Below are 19,234 nucleotides of genomic sequence, written 5' to 3'. Positions count from 1 at the left end.
GAAGGAAAGAATTACAGGTCTGATTTCTTCTTTGGATAACTGCCATTACCTACCTACCTACCTACTTAGCTACCTTGTTGCTGCAGCACGATGGAGAAGTTCTAAGGAATGGACTTGTAAATCTATTTGTGAGGCACGTGCAAAATGTGTCCCCCTTTTAGCAACAGGAATAAAATAGCCAATAATTCATTAATGGGGGAAAACAGGCTACAACTTTATTGACTGGAGCAAGTAAATGGGGTTGCCATTGCAGAAGGGAAGGATCTGTTTTCATTCCAGCAGTCCATGATGAGGGAACGCTGAGTCAACCCAACAAGCAGTTGGGAAACACCCTTCGGAGTTGGTCAGCATTAGACCCAGGTGAGGTGTCCGCTCATTTGTCTGTGATCTCTCTGGCCAATTAGTGGGGTGGTGGTTGCAAGCTGGATGAGGCCTGGCCCCTCCCAAGCTAGAGGTATGGCAATTGGGTACCCCACTAGACCACGTATGGGGGTCCGCTTACATTTGATCCTGTCCAATCCCATTTCCTACTTAAGTTGTGACAGAAGCATATTAACACCTCTTCTCCCAGGTGTTTTAGCATGTGTCTTAAATTGTTTTGAATTTTTTAAATTGTGTTTTAAATTGTTTTTAAAAGATGTTTTTTAAATTTGTATATTTGTTTTTGATGTTTTTAGTTGCTGTAAACAGCCCAGAGAGCTTCGGCTACGGGGCGGTATACAAATACAATCAATCAATCAATCAATAACAATTGCACAGCAACCACTGAGGGATAAGCAAAGATCAAGGGCCAGTTTTGATTGAGAGAAAAAATTCTTATCCAGCCCTGTCAACCAGTGACCCTGTCCAGAAACAGCTCAGTGATGCACTAAAACTGAGGGAGGGTAGATGGGACAGCCAGTGCATGGAGAAAGAGGCCAACGTCAGGCAGACCAAGGGCTGTTAAAGGCCTGGCCCTGGTCCCACCCCTTTGAGGCTCTCACAGGATTGCGTGCAATCACAAGCAAATCAATCCTGTGAGAGCCAGAGTGGGCAGGAGGAGGAATCCCCCTCCCATTGTTTCTGGGGGCCAAGTGCCACCCCACAAATGCCAAGGACACAAAGATGTGCCTCACATTCTAAGCACATACAATGTGCTAAGACACACTGGTCAGGGAATACTTGGAAATATTGTTTTCTCATGGCATCTGATGCATTTTCAATGTCCTTGGAACACTACTTTTTTCATTAATCCCTACGCACACACTGCCCAAACAACATTTCATGTGTAAAGGATAGGAATGAGTGAGAATTTTGATTCAGTTCACATTTCAAGCAGAATTTATCAAATTTGCCCTTTCCAAAATAGTATGAGAAATGAAACGCACATTTATTAGAATTTTGGGATGCAGTTCACCAACTAAACAATATTTATAAAAATGCATGTATTGGGGAAAGTGTCCATAAAAATGAATATATGAGTGAAAATAACATGCAAAAAGGCATGATGTGATGAGAAATGGCTTGCAAAAATGTGTGCCTTTGTCAAAACTGCCCACAAAAATGTGTTTATTTGGAATGGAGAATTTTAATGAGGATTTTTGAAAAATAATTGCAGATTGCTGCAGAAATATAGAGAACTGAAATTAACATTAGAAAAGTGAGAAACTGAAAGAACCAAAATTGACAGCTCTTTCCATCCCTAGTCAGAGATGAGGAGGAAAAAGGCTGAGAAAGAGAGCAACTGAGTCCTTTCCCACACCCACTGTTTTCCTTTGATGGAACTGCTGCCAGTTTACTTTATGTTGCCTGGTAGTCATGGCATGTATGTATGTTTGCTTTCCTTTAAATATTTTCCCAGAACTTCGCAGTTTCCTTGGCTGTCCACACTTTGTTATCTGGAAAAAAACCATGGAAGGAGTTAGCTCATGATGTCTTCCCTGGGCTTTAATTGACTGTCTACTGAATGCCTGAGATTGTGCCTGCTGATTTTATTTTTAAGGGAAGTTCTTTCTTTTATCTTTTCAAAAACTTCTTTGCACATTGGTACCTTTAAAAGTAAAAAAAAAAAAAGACTTCACCAAAAAAAGCAAACAGCTGTCAGACACACAGAGGTCAACCTCCCCACTAGGGATGGACAAGAAATTCAATTCACATTTACAGCTGAATTTATCAAATCCGCACTTTCCGAAACAACATGAGAACTGGAACACAGCCATCCTTCAAAAATTGCACTTATCCAAATTTGGTGATGCAGTTCTCCAATTAAGCAATGTTTGCAAAAATGCTTATAAGAGGGGAAAGTTGCACAAAAATGAATATATTAGTGAAAATAACATACAAAAACACATTGCATTAGTCAAAACTGCATATAAAAATGTGTTTGGTAGCAGAAATTCCCACTAAAGTGCTGGAGACCTTTCATGAGGATTTTTTTAAAAGCCATAAATTGCTGCAGAAATATGAAGAAGCAAATTTAAGATTGCAGAAATGAGAAATGCAGAGAACTGAAATTGGCAGATCCTTCCATTGCTACTCCTCACCCAGCTGAGGAGGTTGGAGATTTTTCAGTAAGTCTGCAGAGTGCAAACCATTGAAGAAATGATTTGCAGAATGAAAGAAAGAACACTTACACCTCTTGGCCACCTTGAAAATCAGTAAAGCACAATAAAAACCCTGTACTCCACCTATGAGAATTTCACCAACATTTTATTTCCTCTTTCACAATTTTCTAATGCAATTTCTTTTCTCATCATTTGATAGTCAAAAAAAGTGGGGAAATTTTTCAGCACAGCGCTACATTCAACCACCTGAACCTGAGAAGCAGCCTGGAAAACCAAACCATAGTTTGGTTATGATGTCTCAACCAGATCATTATGGGTTCCTTAGTAGCAGCATGGTCATGGTGCATTGCAAAGTGTTTTTTCAAGTGGCAAGAAAGATTGCTGTTACAGGATCAAAAGGAGTCAGAAGTCCTGGTGAACATGGAAAGATTACTGTCTGTGTGATCTATCAGATTCTGGCTAATATGAACTGAATACCATGGAGGATTTTACATATTGCTGTATATGTTCAATAGAATTACATAAAGCTATAAGATCTTTTTTCTGTCACATGTCATAAGAATATAATTTGGATTATGTGTGTGTACATGGACATAAAAACGTGGTATAGTGTCTGCAAGTAACTCTGAGCTTGAATCCATGCTGTTGCCTTTGTGTCTTCAGTGTGTTATTAGTGTGTTGATTTTGACATTTTGTTTAAGCACCAGCAAACAGGCATCCACAAATACTGGTTTCTTACTACAGTGTTTGTTAAACAGGCACATTCATTTTCTTTTCCTCTTGCTCATCTTTATTTGTTTGTTTCCCCATTCCAATCCATGTTTTTGTGGCTTTGTTTTGTATAGAAACCTACATTTAACAGGATGGATTAGCACACACTCATCTTAAATTTCAAATTCGGAGAAAGAAAAGCTCTTCACGCTTAAAAGTATTTCTGAGGCATTGTGGATATTCAGCACTAATCTCCGGCTGTAGTAGGAAGATGAAATTTCATATTCCTTTGTCCTTTCTCTGGCCAACTGTGGATTCTACATACATTTACCATGTATCCGTATGCATCTTATCAGAAAATTGTAAGGGTTGCATTCATGCTATATATTTATTACATTTATATCCTGCCTTTCCTCCAAAAAAAATTGTGGTGTGTTATTATTATTATTGTATGTTGATTTCTAAATCACCCTTCATTTGAAGGTATAAGGGTACAGCATTCAGTAAAAAATACCAAAAAATCTAAACACCATAAAAGTTAAAATCATCTTAACATTCCATTAGCTAATCAGTGGAGATCTGTCTCATAAAGTTAGAATATGTATCTTGTTCTCCCCCCATATTTCTTCATGATAACCCTGTGAGGTAGATTAGGCTTATAGATTGGTCTAGGTAGGGAAACATTTTAAGTCCTCCTGAATTGAGGGAAACATGTTCAGAGGAAGATAAACACTGTAGTGCCTGAAAGAAGTAAAGAATGTTCCTTTGCAATCAGATACACATATGATTTCTTAATTAGTTAAGCAATCATACTATTAAAGTGTATGATAAACTATTACATGAATCTGAAAGTATTTTGAATTAAGAGGTCAAGCAAAACATCATTATGATATATGACAGCACTGCACTGTGACCCGCCAAGCCTAGTATAGTCAGCCAGCCAAGCATTGTGACCAGCTACATGATTTACAACTCTCTGCTTTTATAGTCCCAGGCAGGCAGCAAGAGCAGGAGATATACTAAGCTCCTAGTAGTCTGCTGTACAAGGCTATTGCTTGCTTGGCATGTCACAAGTTCTGCAGGCCTGCTCTAAATTACATGTAAAAATGTTATTCCTTACTTTGCCAAGAGACAGAACCTATTTTTTGGTCACAATATTTCCTCATCCTAACTGCTGATACTTTTGTGATACTCATGTATAATTACATAAAAGATCTCCATACATGTATCTGAATATATATCTTCTTAATAGCACAATGATCCAACCAAATGATGGTTGACTTCTATCAGATAATAGATAAAAATATAGATGTGGAAAATGTATACAAAGTTGAAGAAATAATTTGGAAAAAACTTGCCAAGAGGGTTAAAGACCTTAATTAAGTTTCATGTGAAATTATAAGTGGCATTCATAATAAAGGAATGCAATTGCAAATTGCTTATTTGATATTAGAATATCAGTGTACATCTTATTTCCCCCTGGCTTGTATTTATATTAAATAAGAATATTTGTGATGATCACAGAATATATGTTTTTAACATGTTTTTCCCATTATCCTTAAATAGTATTTCAGTATGTTTAAATAATTTTAAATAATGTTAAAATAATTTTAGGAAATGTGACTTAGGACCCTTCCTTTCTTAGAAAATATTGTTGGGTTTAATATCAAAGTGATTCAAATTTATAGGCACTTCTTCAATCAACTTCCCTGCCTAGACGTAGTATAATGATAGCATAGCGGCAAAAGTAATCCTTCTCAGCTGTGATGGAGGGAAAGAGTTTCTCCCGTGCAAGAATGTTGGATCTGCTCACAAGAAATCTGGTTTCAAATCCCTGCTCAGCCAGTAATCCCATTGGGTGGCCTTGGGTGACTGATGCAGTGTAGTCCATGATACACAAGTTGGTTATACGTATTATTATTATTTATTAAATTTATATTCTGCCCTTCCTCCCAGAAGGAACCCAGAATGGCAAACAAAAACAGTAAAAACATTTTTAAAAAATCTTAAAAACCAACACCTTTAAAACATCTTTAAAAATAATGATTTAAAACATCTTTTAGAAAAATTAAAAACAATTCCACCACAAGATGCAGACTGGGGTAAGGTCTCTACCTTAAAAGCTTGTTGAAGGAAGAAGGTAGTAATCAGTGAATTAGTCTAGCCCTCTTCATGCATGCATATCTGGTATTAACTAATGAAATGATGGAGACTATGAGAATAACTGTCCTAGTTCCACCCTGCCATTGTTCTCATCACCCTTCAGGAGGTGGAGAGCAACTGTCTGATGTGAGGTGTCTCCTATATTCATGGGGGTGTCAGGTCCCTTCCTGTCACGATCCCACCTCAGGCGCCACCTGCTAGGATCCCGCATGTGGTCACCGCCTTGTCACGGTCCCACCTCAGTGTCCTGGTCTTTAAATGGTTCTCACCGGCTCTAGCAAAGATCTCTCAAGATCTCACTGCTAGGCACCACCACCAGACACTCCCTGTAAAACAATATTGCCTTGAGACTGTGTCTTAGTTTCCTCCTGGCTTATTGCTACTTTGTATCTGGGTGCACTTGCAGGCCACAACCCCCCTATATCTTTGTGCCTGTAAAGAATACAGCCCTGGGTTGCTCTGGATACCTGATGATGTTACACTATCTCTTCACCGCTGCCACCATTGATACTGTTTCCCAACCTTGGTATATGCCCTGCCCACCCTTCTGGTCTGTGTAACCCAGCCAAGGATCAGGCATTCTGGTAAACCAAGAAATATTTATTTATATACACAGGGAATAACAAGATTACTTAAAGGTTCAGTCAACAAGCGTGTGGCTTCATAAGTTGTGTTACTCTATGTTTCTAGCTGTCAATAACCTGCCTCACTACCCACCTAATCCAATCCAACCCACAAAACCAACTCCAACCTCCCTCAGAACTCCCACCAACAGAACTGTCAACCAACTGTCATCCTCTCATTTATACCTTCAGACACTCAAACGCTCAGCCAATCATAATACAACATTCTCCAGCATTCCAGCCCATGTACTCCCCCCTCTCACTCAGTCCACTTACCATATACACTCTAATAAACCCACACTTACCATATTTACAGTCATATATATACAGGGACATCACAGGAGGCTCCATGCATGTTTTAAAACCCTGATTTTTATGGGTTCTGATATGCATTGGGAGAATCTACAAGCACAGGAGGCTCCCAAGTTCACTCCAATGATGATGGGGTAGAAATATTGTGCTCTCTCTCTCTCTCTCTCTCTCTCTCTCTCACACACACACACACACACACACACCACATGTGCTTAGTTAATGCTTAGTTAAGAGGGCTTCTGTTTCCAGTCTGTGTCACTTTAACATGTGTTCACCAATAAGTCTGTTCTGTCCCATTTCAGCATTGATCTGTTCTTAAATATACAGTTTAATTTACGTTATCTCAAAAAAGTATTCTCTCAAAATGCACATATAAAATGCATTTTGATACTTTTTAAAGCCAATCATTGTTGGAACAGTCCAACAGTTCCAGGTTGAGACCAGTATGGCATTCCTGCTCACTTTAAAAGGCAATATGCTGTCCTTCCAAGCTTATACCACACCAACACTATTTTCTGCCACCAGGACCTTTACCGTAGGTCCAAAGGCTGTAGGACATTAGTATCATACTGTATTACTCTCCCTCTCTTAAGTAAATGAACATTAGGCATAGGATGATAAAAACAAAAATATCTTTATTAGTACATTTGATAAAATATAACACAAGAAGCCACAATTCTAACTGAACCTAAACCTACACTAACTCCATCTATCTATAGGGATAGGTGAGAATTCTGCTGAATTTGGATTTAGCACCAGATTTTTCAATGGTTCATTTATTTTCCATCTTTGTGAAGTGATCCAATTTACTCCAAATTTCAGTGTCTTCTTTTGACATGATTCCCCCCCCCCAAAAAATATTCCCTCAATTCTTTTATTGATTTTTACTGACAGCACAACACAGTGGTGCATGTCTCTCTCTTTTTGTCTCTGTTTTTGTGCCATCCCTCCCTCCACTCAAATAATCCAAACTCCAAGTGGGTTGAAGCGAGCTAAACCTATAATAGAGATTACAAGGCAGGCCTAGCCTAAAGAGTCTCTAGAGTCCTTACCATGGGTGAGACTCTCTAGCTTTGCCTTCTCACCTCTGTAGTGTTAACCTGTTGAATGATTAAAAGGCAAGGCTACAGACTGGAGAGTCTCACACATATTAAGGATTCTAGACTTGCCAAGGAGGAGGTGAGGGATGGGGAGAGCACTAAAAGCTGCTTGTCTCCTTTCCTTTCCAAAAGGAAAACAGCTGCTAATGTGAGAACTAATCAGCCTCAGTCACAGCAGAAGAGCAGGAGGTAGTGAAGCTGCTTTCCTTTCCTTTATTAATGTTTCCTTTCAAAATATCAATATTTCCTTTCAAAATATCAATATTAATATTTTGGGGGAGAAAAATTGGACTGGTTAAAGCAGTGGATAGCAGACAAAGAACAAAAACAAATCAACACCACCTTGTTAGGTCGACGGATTGCTTTCAAAGTGACACTGGCCAACAGATCTCATTCCTATCTACCTATCTTTAAACCAGACCCTGCCTCTGTCACTCAGCCCTATCCTCTCTATCTCCTGTCAAATTCTATCCAAGGCCTCCAAGCCCTATCTGAATCCTCAGGCACACTCTCTCTCTATATATAAATTCACTAATAGGGAAAAACCTTGCAGTTTAATAATGTACCTAATACCTATAGCCAACAGATATTTCTATTAAACTTTAAAAAGCAGGGGAATTGGGCAGCTATAGCAAATGCACCAGGGGAGCAGGAGACCTCAGGAGGTCTTGGCTGATGGCACGCATGCGTGCTTTGCGCTTGCATCCCTGCCATGAACCAAGATGGCAGCAGAGGCTTCAGCTCCTTAGGGAAACCTCAGCCACCATCTTTCTTAATGGCACCGTTGCATGCGCAGCCGCAGAACAAGGTAAGTTAAGGGAGTCCCGAAGCTCTCGCCATGCATGAGTCGCGGAAGGGGAGCCCTGTGGCCTGGGGCAGGCTTTTGCCCAAGGGCCCTAGCGTGTCTGGGGCTGGCCCTGGGTGCGTGCACACGTGTATGTCTGGGGCCGGCCCTGGAGGCAGAGGCAGCTGCCCAGGGCATTTCTCCTCTCTTCTGTGATACAGTGAGCTGACTAGTCAAAGGGGGTCTTTTCTCCATCTTCACTTCTCCCTCCTTCTTTCCTTCACATGGCTGGGTGGTGGTGGTAAAAGAAGCAGGGTGGGATGAACTGCCCTAAGTGGTATTAGTTGGGAGAGGAAGGGAGGGAGGATTATGGTGTGTATTAGGCAGTCCCCTTCTCTTGCCACCACTGCCTAGCACGAAAGATTCCCAGGCTGTAAACTATTATGCTTACTTGCAAGTAAGCATCACAGAGAACACAGGCTTCTTTTTGAGTAAAGGTGCACAGGATCAAGCTTCTAAGGCCGCAGTCCTATGCACATCTACCATTGACCTTGGTAGGGCTTACTTCTGAGTAAATGTGTGTGAGATCACCTGCATGATGAGACTGGGAGAGGAAAAAAGGCAAAACTGATTAAGTTTTGGAGGAAAAGGGCAGAAAAATAATTAGGTGGTCCACCAAGACCCTCAGCAGTTTTCAAGTGGTCCATGGGGAAAAAAAGTTTGGGAACCACTGCTATAGACCCTTCTGCTACTTCTCTTATTCAGCAGAGCAAAAGCAGCATGGGCTCTGTCTCTCTCCCTTCCCCTTTCCTCAGTCACACATTCTCTTTTGCCCTCTTTCCAGTGCCTAGAATGCTTGAAGGAGAAATGGAGTTAGGACCCAATATGGATAAGAGTTCTAGATAACTGTTTCCTAGGGATCCTTTGATCAGAACACAGCTCTTGGTAATATTCTAGTTGCTAAAAGTAACTAGAAGGTAAAAGAGAGAGAGAGAGAGATTGTGTGGCTGCTGCAGTCCTACTGGTAAATTTGGAGAAGGGAAGGCAGGCAGGCAGGCTCACAGAGATGGTGGGCAGCAAACCCAGGCCTGGTGCCAGCAGGTGGCCAGATTGGGCATTGGCTGAGGGTCTCTGCAGCCCAGAAGGGCCCCTCCTTAGGTTGGGAGGGTAGAACTCCCACTCCATGCTGACATCAGGTCTTGGGGCAAATCATGGCCAGCAACTCGATGCTGCCATGAATCATGGAGTGGGAGCTACACCCTTCCAGTTAACAACCCCAATGCTCACCCACCCCATCTACTTCCAATATAATACGAGGCCCAAATTTAGGCCTGGCTTTGCCTCATATTTAGCTGAAGCATTTCAAACGGAGAATGTTCATATTTCATATTCTCCCAATTCGAACTTCATCACTAACCTCTCTCACAGTCTTTCAGTGCAAAAGCCTGCTGGAATGAAAGTGTTGTTTGCACATTTTAGTAGGTCGTACACAATTTCCACCTGTAGAGAAAACTATTGAAATAATAATTGCTCACATTCCCACTGAGATTACTATTTTTTCTCCACAATTGTGCTCTAAATATCCTACAAATAGGACACACTCCAGTAACATCTGACTGAGAATACATGAGGAAATAAGTGAATATAAGGTAGAGAGTTTTTTTTTTTCAATCTTGGTGAATAAGAACATATTTTGACAAGGCATATAGAACTGAGGCCTTTTTCAAAAGTAGTGAATTTTCTTCCAAATAGGAAAAAGCTTGCAAACCACATATGCAATCATTACTCTTGGTAAAGTTGATATAGTTATTTTGCTATATGTGTGTACATCTGCTGGAAAGCCTTACACAGATGTGGCTTACTGCTGTATGTAGACTCTGTACACGTAGCAAAAAAGATGTGTATGATTTGTCATATATGGCAACTTGTATAACTATTTGCATATGGACAGCTTATAGATCATTTGCCTATGGACATTCTACCCATGAAGGAAGTTCTTCACATTTGAAGCAGGTGCTGAGAACAATAGTGGAATACTGATTATTTTCTTGCAGTTCCTGTACTGTCTAAATACTGGGCTTCTGGCTAGACTGCAAAATCCTGTTTTTTGAAAAGTAAAAATGTTGGTATCTGGAGTCATTCCCAAAATATTTCTGTCTAAGTATTGTTATAGTGGAATATAAGTTGTAATCCCCCCCCAAGTTGCCTCTTTTGGTTCAAAGACTTCATTTATTTCCTATCAACCAATGTATTATATACATGAAAATCTCATGATCTGAGAGCTGTATTATTTCCAAACCTAAAAAGTGTACTTGGTTGTACTTAATATTTCATGGAGTCTAATCTTGAACAGAATACCTGATTTTTAACTCATACCTAATTTGCCACTTTTTTGTATCACTCAGTATTTTGTATGCATTCTTCAAAGAAAATATTCTGCAAGACAGCATTTTAGTAAAAAAAATAGTATTATTAGATTTCTGCAGTGTCCCATATTTTGGAAACCTTGATTTGGGACCGCATCCATAATACCTTGGTGTCTGTGAGCAGTTAATTTTCATATGAAGCAAATTTTAATTGACAAGACATCCTTTGGACTGTGCACTTTAACTTGCCTTTCCTTCCAATGAGAAGATGAAGTCTGACACTGATGATACTATTTTAGTTGATCAATGCTTCATTTTTACCATGCCAACTTATACTGGCCAGTCTTTGTAACTAGTTATCATAGAGCAAAGAAATATAGATATTTTAAAGTATGGTAAAAGTGGGTTGAGGCTTTGAGCACACAGTTGTTGCATTCCAAGACATTTCTTTAAAAGACAAGAGATGTGCTTGCCAATGAAAAAGGCTACTGAGTACTATTTAGAGGTGGTGGCTGGTGCCCACTGAGACTGATAAAAGGGAAAACGGAGATTAACACTAAGAGGAGTCAGAGGCAATGACAGACGGAGCCAACTAATTCTAGTTTGTCCCCATCCTCCTCCCTGCTGAGTTTGACTAGGACAATACTGACACAAAGGAAGCTGACAGGCAGGGCCACCTCCTGGACTGACTGAAATTAAGAAGACAGTCAGGAAGAGGCTGGCTGAGGATGGTGGGGCAGCACCCCATTTGTCCTAATAGGCCAGTCTCCACTGCTATTTAGGAACATAGGAAGCTGCCTCATATTGAGTCAGATCATAGGCTCATCTATCTCAGTACTGTTTACACTGACTGGCAGTGGCTGTCCAGGGTTCAACAGGAGTGTTTTGCCAGCCCATCCTGAAGGTGGCAGGGATTGAATCTGGGACCTTTTGCATACAAAGCAGTTGCTCTCCCACTGGGTGATAGACATTCCCCATTACCTTGTGCCAGTGATTCCACTGTAAGAAGAAATGACTGTATTTGCATGTATAAAACTGCAAAATTTTGCCTTTGTACCACTTTTATTTATCCTATTTCAATACATTATGTGACATCTAAGACTGGAAGTATGTTTCAGTTTATTAATCTTCCATGCTGCATGTGGAAAAGGTGCTGTGAGGACCGCAGATCCAGAATACAAGACACTCTTGCTCTGATTTTGTTGTATTTATTTGGTTTTGATTTGTATGCTTTATTGTATATTTAGATATATATATATATATTATTGTAAGATGCCCAGAGAGCATTGTGTTATGAAGCGGCATGCAAATGCCAAAAACGGTAGACACACACCCATAGAAGTGGTGGTTTTTATTTATTTATTTGTGCCTGTGATTGCAGCAGTAGATGCTTTGGCTTCTGTTTCATGGTCTCCTTGGCTTTAGTTTACCTTGTTTCCTTAATGGCAAGGGCTGGGGAGGAGGCAGTAAGATGAAACTGCAGCTTAGGGCATTTTTAATTTGTAGTTAAGTTTTATTTTGTCATTTAGTCCTATTAGCAATCATCAAGTAATTTAATAATTAGATGCCTCATTAACATTTTAATGAGGCTAGTGGCCATTGGTAAGTGTAATTAAATTAGTTTTATTGTATGATATTTTGAAGCTGTGATTAAATTAGGTTTTACTGTGCTTTTAAGAACAAACCTATGGAGATCACTGTGCAGCAGCCGTCTTGTTAACTTAGGAAGTGTCTGTGAAATAGTAATGTGTGGGGGATGGGGCAGGGAGGAAAGAAACTTCCCTACTGAGGTTAATCACAAAAGGGGAGGGGAACCAAATGTCCCTGCTGCCTCCCACCCCAGGGTTACTAATATATCACTGGTGTTAGCAGTTTGTCTATTTAACATTATTCACTGTGGATAGTTTTATATAATCTGCTATTAATTTTTTAGAAATAGTGCCTAGAAGATGTGGCATCCAGTGCTTTATAAATCAGGGACTAATCCTGTTGTGCTTAGTAAGACAAAACTCCTGTGGAGTTTAAATGGAATTTTACAACAGTAAGAACTGCAGGGTGCAGTCTTGTATGAAAGCTGGCTTCATTATATTATTGCTATAGTGACAAATTGGGCTATTGGAGAAGGAGAAAGAGGAGGGAGAAGAATAGCAGCAATCTCAGTAGCTAGAAGGTAGAACTTGTTCCTACTGCCATGATCTTAGGGATAGAGGGTGGGAGGCAGAAACAATGCAAGGGCTAATGACTTCACATTGTCAGGAAACACACATGAGTCAAGCAACACATCTGTGATAGACAATAAATGATGGACATTATAAAAGGCCAGGTTGTCATGGCATTAAAAAAAACTCATGGATTCACCTTCAGTCTATAGTTTAGATCAAAAAATGTAAAAAAAAATATGCCATCCCCATTCAGCATATAGCAATAGAAATTCTTATTATCTATGGCAGCATTCCCCAGTGCCTTCCAGATATTTTGAACTATCACTTAATCCCTGACCATTGGTCATGTTGGCTGGTGCTCATGGGAGCTTTAGTTCAAAAGACACGTGGAGGACACCAGGTTGAGGAAGGCTGATGTATGCAATGAAAGGAACAAACCTAGCGAAGTATCAAAACACTTTCTCCTGATTTTTCCAGAGATGTTCTTGTAATTCCTTTCATATCTTCTTTAGACTAGGGAGGAAACTGATAGTAGAGTATTCCTTGGGAATATGATCTCATTGCCAATTGTCTTTCCAGTTTTTTTAGCATGTGCAGACCTTTCCAGTTGTACCTCCCTGGAGTTGTGGAGGCCCGGCAGGTCATGAGAACAGAAAAGTGAGGCCCAGGCTTTGGGGCTATGGCTTGCCTGTGCCCTGTTCACCCAAAGCTGATGCTTCCTGCACTTCTCATTTCCCCTTCAGATGTTATTAATAAAATATGGTCCTAGGTCAACCTCTTCCACATGTCTCATCTCTTTATTTTTGGGTCTGTAGCAAAGTTTATTATTATTTCTTTAAAAATTATATTTTTCTGTAACAAAATTGTGCTTATTACTAATTAAATGTGTTTAGCATCAGGGCAGTAGAAGCAAAGCCAATTTTATTCCTGTAGATATGATGGTGCTATGATTTAAGTGAGTTTAAAATGTGAAATTGCACATTATCAGAGTATTATCAGTTTCCCTCCACCTTCCAGGCAATTTGAGCCAGACAGTACTGAAATCTGTTAACATTTAATTACTATAATTACATGTTTATGCTGATACTTTTCAATGTTCTGTCACTAGCTCAAATGACTCCCAGGCAAAAATATCTTTATTAGCATTCTAGATCATGGTCAGAGGCCAAAGATACACTAAATGTTTTTGGACCTAAGTAGGTCTGGGACTGGTCAGTGCTTGGATGGGAGAGCACATGGGAAAACTACTCAACCTTGGAGTTCTATGATGGAAGAAAGGTAGACTATAAATGTATTTTTTAAATAAAAAGTTATTTATAAATAGTAAACATGACTTATTTAAGATATGTTAAAGTCCTTGTAAATCTACAAACAAATTTAATTACATGTATTCAAGTTGTCCCAGCATTCATAAAATACTATATATATATATATAGTATCTTATATTAGACATAAAATCAAGTTTATGCATTCTTTTAAAATGTATTTTAATAATAATGAAATGTTTTTGGATATTTTTTTACTTGAGTTGCTAAAAAACAAAAACAAAACTATTATGTTGTATAGTTCTTTAGACACCTGAAGTCGAGTTTCATGCCATGGACAGAGGCTTTGGATGATAATATACTCCTCAATAATATTTCTTTTGAGGCCCTTCTCCAGGGCCTGTCCTAGCTCCCAGCCAAGAAGCAAACTTAAGAAACTGGATTTTTCAGCATGAAGCTTTATTCAAGAAATCAGTATGGAAAACACAGCATCATAATCTAGGCATAAATACAGGACCACGTTGGGGTTATCTCAGGAAACACATCAAGCATGGTGGAGATGGCAAAGACCAATTGTTTCAATAGAGAATCACAAACATTGCTGAGCTTATATATCAGAGAGATAAAGAATGCACTTTAAGGATACTTCTCATTTAATCTACCCTTTGCTACCAAGACCAAGCTCTTTTGAGGAGCTGATAGCTTCTCGAGCTGAATCTGCCATCTGGCGTTTTTGTGTGACCTTGGAGAGATAGGAGCCTGTAACTCTGGCTGGCCACTTTCACTTTGTTCCTCAACTCGATATGGGCATCTTTATCTTCCAATGACTGTGGCGGGAAGGGGGGGCTTCTGGGCTGTTCTCAACAATTCTACTAGCAGGCTCAGAGGGCTCTGAAAATCCTCCTGTGGATTCCTCATTCCCTTCAGTAGAACTGGCAATCCCCTCTCTAGGTTCTGCACCCCACTCTTCTTCCCATTCCACAAGTTCTTCTTGGGGTCCATGACAGGTCTCCCTTCTGAGGAAGGATCAGAGGGTGGTGACAAGGAGACGGCCTTTTCAGTTGTGGCTTCCCATCTGTGGAATGTGCTCCCCAGTGAGGTCTGCCTGGTGCCTTTATTTATTTATTTATTGTATTTATATACCGCCCCATAGCCGAAGCTCTCTGGGCGGTTTACAATAACTAAAAACATTAAAAACAAACATTGACATCATTTTGGAGCTAGGTAAAGACTCAGAATTTTCTCAGACATTTAATAGACTGAGGTGAAGTTGCTTGTTATTAATCTGCTGCCATAGCTTCCTGTCGCTGCATTGAGGTGTTGTTTTATTGTTTCGTTTTTGTAGTATGATATATTTGCTTTTGTTTTGGGTGGCAAGCAACTAATAAATCTAAATAAATAATAACAGTAGCAATAACAATAATAATAATTGAAGCCATCCATATAGTGTTCATGTGGTGTGGGGGTAGGTATGTATGCATGTGTAATATGTATAGGTTTATATCTGAAAGATGTTCTGCAGTTGAGCTAAGGTATATTTAAAGCCCTATATGAGTCAACCTCATATTTTGTTGAGCCCCAACACCCCAGGAGGAGCAGGGAGGGGAGTTGGTCAAACCCCAGCTTCCCCAGATAGATCAGGGAGAGGAGCCAGAGGTAGATGAGGTTTTCGAGGGCATTGAGGGAGGGGGTGAAGTCGACAGCCCGCTAGTTTGCACGGACAGTCCTCCCATCAATGCAGAGCTCACTCCACCTTCGAGCACCTCAACAGAGCCATTGGGGAACAACCTCGCTCATGCACCAACTCCACCCCCCCAGGACTCCCCGCCTGGCACTTCAAACACTTCCCAACCCCCTGAAATCAAGCCAGCACCTAGCGAGCCTGCACTGTCAGATGAGCAAGCGGAGGAGGCTTGGCCACCCCTCGCCCCATGTGAGATGCCATGAGAAGCAGGTCGGTCAGAAGGTGGAACTTCAAAGGAGTCAGATATTACGGGCAAAGACCTTTCCTATTTAAGGCAGCGTCCCCCTGATTGGGGTACTGAGTCAACTTACTCCACACGCTGCAAAGCAAGCTTAGGTAGCCTAGTTAGGGTCAGTAGTGAGTCAGCATAGATAGGTCTATGAGGTGCACTGCTTTTGATGTACATTACTCTAATAAAACAAGAATTAATTCCAGTCTCATCTCCGTCTCGTCACTCGGACTCTGGGCAGGACAGATTTTCTGTTAGTAAATCATTAATTTAAAATGACACAGGAGCTTAAAGAAATAGGGGTCCCTGTGAGAGAGGAGACCCTGGAGACTGGAATAATTGAATTGAGTAAAATGTCACAGGAGCTTAAAGAAATAGGGGTCCCTGTGAGAGAGGAGACCCTGGAGACTGGAATAATTGAATTGAGCAAAATGTCACAGGAGCTTAAAGAAATAGGGGTCCCTGTGAGAGAGGAGACCCTGGAGACTGGAACAAACGTGGAACAGGAAAAAGATTTGAAGCTTATGGATTTTAGAAATAAAATCTACTGTTTGGAATTTAATGTTATCTCTGAAGAAACTAAGGAAGATTTTAGAGAGAAAGTTATCAATGGCATGGATAATCTTCTGGACTGGAATGATGTGATGGAGCCTAATATAGAGAAAACCTATGGAATTAACTGCAGCCATGTGACAATGGAAAAACTTTCAAGAGATGAGCCAGTGCATTTTGAAAAAAAGAACAGAGATATGATCTTACAGCAGTATTTCAGCAACCTATTCAGAATGGTTGGCAAGATAATATTTGGGATAGAGGTAATTCCCATCAGACTCTTATTGTATGACTATGGTTATGACAGCAAGATTATTATGGAATACTGATAATGGAAGATTGGACACTGAAATTACTGGATTTAACAGGACTATCGGAAGATTGGACACTGAAATTACTGGATTTAACAGGACTATCGAAGATGGAAGATGGAAGATGGAACTAATAGGGACAATAGAATAATGGCTATTGAAATTATTGAACCTAACAGATTCTGAGGAGACGGATTGTTTGAAATGTTTATTTTGACTATGGTTATGACAATAAGATTATTATAATTAGTAATGAGATGGATTAATCGATATGCTTATTTGGAAAAAAAATTGATAGATATATTTCTTAAAGAACTGAAACCTCTCTTTGACTTTTTGTGGAAAGAACAAAGTAATGTTTATGAGATCTGAGGATTAAGTAAGATAACTATTGGAGGAAAGTGATTTTATAATATGATTTAAGAGACAGGATTGTTATATATTATAGACTTATAACTGATTTGATATGTGACAAATGGGAAGTCAATATTTTACTTTTTATTTTTTTTATTTTTTTTTCTTTTTGTTCAATTATTTTTGATTTTGTTTTTTGTCTTTGAATGTTTAGTTTTGTATGTTGTATGAAAATCTGAATAAAAATTATTGTTAAAAAAAAAGTAAATCATTAATTTATTCACAACTTGGCATGTAGCATGATTTATTGCATATTCTGCTCATACATTTATATGTTTATAAGATCCTCAACAAACTTTACTCACTGAAGCCCTAATCGGCAAAAGGGGTTGGGCGTAAGGGATTTAACTGGTTTTAAAGATAACCTCTATTATACAGTGAAAGGGAACTTCATGTACTAATAATATGTTTCAGTATTTCAAATGCATTTCATATAGCAGGGTACTCCAAGAAATCCCATTTACCATCATATCAATGTGCTTATTTCATGTTATTTTCATAACAACTGTTAATCATTCAATAATATGCTGTGAAAAATGTCTTCAGAACTAATAGGAATATTTTCATAGCACATTAGAAAAATGGAAATGGAAAATTACCTTGGGAGTTATTGTCACATATGTTATTGTAACATAGCTTTATTTTCAGCTATGTGCTTCTTAGACCTTGATTTGAAATAGTTGCAAATAACTCAGCAAGGAGACTGTCTTTCTATCTGGAAGACTTAGTCACAATCTAATATACCTAACTGTTAAGGGATTTCTCCTTTATATTAAAACACAATGTTCCTTTTCTTAATTTCATTCCTTTATTACTTCTGTTATCCCTGTACAACATCCAGCAATTCCTTACCCTCCTTGGTGTTTGTTGACAACATGCAAATACTTGTTGACAGCTTTCAACAGCTTCATCTGGCCATTGTTCCGCTTGAAACTAACTTCAAACTTTACTGTTGTTACTATTGTGGAATGAATTTTGAAATGCCCTCAAGTGTATAACAAGATAGTTATGTTTTCTGATGAATTGCTTTGCAACAGTGTAATTACGCATTTTACAGGATAGCAATTTGTATACTGTATAAAGCATATGTTTGCTTGAGGGAATTATGTAGGATCGCTGTAATTATTAGAGACCATTGCTTGTGTTCTGCTAATGTTTCTGAATTAAGCAATATGTAGCAATTTCTGCTGTGCTGTATCTCAGAAGCCGTAGGGATATATCTTCAGTTTTCACTACAGCCTGTAGGGATCTTTGAGCACAAACCTTCTGATCTACTGCATAGTTTTTAGTTGTCAAAGAGAGAAACTATAATATGAAAAATCAGAGCAACAAGGTGGACAAGGCAGACCTGATGCTATTTTTAACAACAAAAGAGCCTTGCCAGACAATATACAGCCAGACACTTCATGAAAGGGTAATCTTAACAATGAGCCATTACAGTAATTGCTTCCACATTTCCTGCAGTAGTCAAGATCATACCTTTTTTTGCCATATACCTGTTTTATTGGCACGAGAAAAAATGATTTATTTATTCATTTCCTCAGAAGATAAAATATTGATAGGCAATAAATTTACTTTTCCCCATGAATTATCTATAACCAGATTCTTTCATTGCTTTCTTCTATGTTTCTTAAATATTATTCTACATTATTACCCTTCATTGGTCCAGTTCAGATTATCACTATGGTCAGGTGTGTTTTCACAATGGGACATCTTGGGACACAATCCCGTTACTTTTTTCTTTTTGCAGGCGGCCTCCTAGAGTCCCTCTGTCTCTACAACCAATAAAGTTGCACAATTCCTATGTGCTGAGAGAACCCAGTTTCCTGGTTGCCTTGGAAGAGACAGCCTTGAAACCAGTGAAGTGAGCAGTCACTATAGCCAATAAGCAGTCAGCATGGATCCCCCTTGCACACTGATTGGCTCCTACCATTTGTTGATGTGGGGAAGAGACA

This window comes from Rhineura floridana, chromosome 9, assembly GCF_030035675.1.
Source record: "Rhineura floridana isolate rRhiFlo1 chromosome 9, rRhiFlo1.hap2, whole genome shotgun sequence".
In the NCBI taxonomy this organism is placed as follows: Eukaryota; Metazoa; Chordata; class Lepidosauria; order Squamata; family Rhineuridae; genus Rhineura; species Rhineura floridana.
The sequence above is the reverse complement of the archived record's forward strand: the minus strand, read 5'-3'. Positions refer to the sequence as shown.